The following is a 2500-nucleotide window of genomic DNA, read 5'->3' on the forward strand; positions in this document are numbered from 1 at the left end:
CCCCGGGGGGGTCGGCGTCGGAGGTGGTTGGCGGTGTTGCGGGCGCTCCCTCGTCCCCCACCCACCTCGCCCGCCTCCACCCTGTCCAGGTACCTAGCGCGTCCCGGCGCGGAGGTTTAAAGACCCTTGGGGGGTCGCCCGTCCGCCTCGGGTCGGGGGCGGTCGGGCCCGTGGGGAGCCGTGGAGGCTGGTCTTCCCGTGTCTCCTCCAGACTCCGCTGCCCGCCCCCCCGCCGCGCCCCAGGCCGGGGTGCCGCCGCGCTTGCGCCCACGCCACGGCCCTCCCCGGTTGCCCGGAGGGGGCTTGCCCGGCGGCTGCCGGGTGGTGCGTGAGCGTGTGCGTGTGCGTGCGCCCCGTGTCCCTTGGGTGTGTGTGGGGGGAGGGGACAGGCGGGAACCCCCTGGGCGCCTGTGGGGTTGTTCCGAGCTCGCCCCGCGCGTCCGTGTGGCGTGGCGGGGCGGGCTGCCGGACTTGCCCTGTCGTTCCAACCCTTCCGACCTCTCGGAGTCTGGTCTTTGTTGTCTCTTGCTGGCCGGCCGGAGGCACCCTTCGGGGCTGTGCTGTGCCAGGTTGGGGGGGCGCCCCTTTTTCGGGGTTGACCCTCCCGGCGATCACAAAAAACTCGTACGACTCTTAGCGGTGGATCACTCGGCTCGTGCGTCGATGAAGAACGCAGCTAGCTGCGAGAATTAATGTGAATTGCAGGACACATTGATCATCGACACTTCGAACGCACTTGCGGCCCCGGGTTCCTCCCGGGGCTACGCCTGTCTGAGCGTCGCTTGCCGATCAATCGCCTCCCCTGGGTGGGTGTCTCTCCCCGGGGGTAAGGCGCGGCTGGGGGTTCCCTCGCAGGGCCCGCCCCGCCGGCGCCCAGCCCCGCCCGAGGGCGCCCTGCCACGCCCGCCTGCGCGGCGGTACGGTGTGCGGGGTCGTCCGCGGGCTGGGGACAGGGTCGTCCTGGCCGCCGGGCCCTCCGTCCCCCTAAGTGCAGACGACGGTGGCCGCCGCTGCCGCCCTCCCTCCTTCCTCCTCCTCCTCCTCCTCCCCGCCCCCTCCCCGGCCCCGTGTGTCCGGTCCCCGCCGCCTCCCTCGGCCCCCCCCCTCGCCCCCGCCTCGCCCCGCCGGGTCCGCTCGGCGGTGGCGTGTGTGTGGGACGTGGGAGGGCGTGGGACGGGGGGGGGGGGCTGGGGGCCGGCGCCCGTGGGGCGGTGGTGGGGGGGGGTGGTTTGGCGGGGGAAAGGTGGGGTGGGGGGGAGAGGCCGAGGCCGGTCGCCGCCCGCGAGTAAAGGGAAGGGCGAGGAGAGCTCGCGCCTGAGGGCCGCGGCCGCCGCCGCGGTCCCTCTGGGGGGGAGATCCCTCGTGCCGCACGCGGTCTTTGGGATCGCCACCCGGGTCTCGGGAGGGTTTTGCGGTGCCCCGTGCCGCGCGGTCCCGTGGGCCGTCGTGGGGGGGTGGAGGTGCGGATCCGGGGCGCCGTCGGTCTCGCCGCCTTGCCCCGGGCGGCGACCGCGGCGGTCCGGCCGTGGCCCCCTCCTCTCCCCGGTCCGCGGCCGCGCGTCCGGGGCCCGAGCCGCGGCCCCGCCCCCGCTCCCCGCTGGCGATCCCGGCCCCCTTTGCCCTGTCGGGGCGGCTCGCGCCGAGGCCGAGTCGCGCGCGGGGCTGCGCCCCGGGGATGCGTGCCCCGGCGGCGGCCCGCGGGACGCCGCGGCGTCGCCCGCCGCTGCGCGCTTCCCCCCGGGTTGCGGCCGCGCCGCACTGCGTGCCCCGAGCCCGCGTTGTCGCGGGGGCGGTGTGGTTCTCCGCGGGGGTTTTCGTGGTTGGAGGCGTGCCGCGCCGTCCGCCGGGCCCGGCCCGGGGCCGCGGCGGGAGCGCGGGGCACGTGGGACGTGTGGGGGGGAAGGCCGGGTGTGTCGCGTGGGGGGAAAAGGGCCGGCGGTCGGGGGCGACCGCCGCGCTCGGACCCCCCCCACGCCCGCGCCCGCTTCCCCCCTCGCTCCCCCGCCCCGCGCCGCTCGCCGCGGTTCCCCCTCCGGTGGTCGTCGCGAGGCGGCGCGTCCCGCGCCTCGGCCCTGCCCACAACCCCCGTTCCTCCGCCGCCCCCTCCGCCTTCCAACCCCGGCAGGGCTCCCGCCTGTGCCGCCGGCCCGTGCTCCCGCCTGCCCGCCCGCCGTTCCGCCTGTCCGTCCCGCGTGCGCACCCTTACCTTCCCCGTCCCCCCTCCCCTCCCGCCTCTCTCCCCTCCCGCGCGCTCTCGCGCTCTCTCCCTCTCTCCCTCCCTCCCTCGCGGAGGGGTTTGGAGGAGGGGGGGGTTGTGGGTGCGTTGCGGGGGGGGGGGGTCGTCGGTTGGGGGGCGGCGGCTCGGGCGTCGTGTTTGGGGTTTCGCGTCGTTGGGTTGTCGGCCGGAGAACCGGGCGGGTTGCGGAGCGCGGCCTCTTCCCGGGGGCCGGCGTTCCGGTCCTCTCGTCGCCCCTACCGCCCTGGCTCTCGCGGGGCTCCT

General features: G+C 77.1%; 1 non-coding gene across 1 annotated transcript; it reads left to right on the forward strand.

The window, feature by feature from the left end:
* Window positions 1–628: 628 nt before the first annotated feature.
* On the forward strand, window positions 629–781 carry LOC147574098 (5.8S ribosomal RNA). Its single transcript, XR_015244395.1, has one exon. It is a non-coding gene; the product is annotated as a 5.8S ribosomal RNA (ribosomal RNA).
* Window positions 782–2500: the final 1719 nt, after the last annotated feature.

The sequence above is a fragment of the Puma concolor genome, chromosome E1 (genome assembly GCF_028749965.1).
Source record: "Puma concolor isolate L17-30 chromosome E1, mPumCon1.1.hap2, whole genome shotgun sequence".
Classification (NCBI taxonomy): domain Eukaryota; kingdom Metazoa; phylum Chordata; class Mammalia; order Carnivora; family Felidae; genus Puma; species Puma concolor.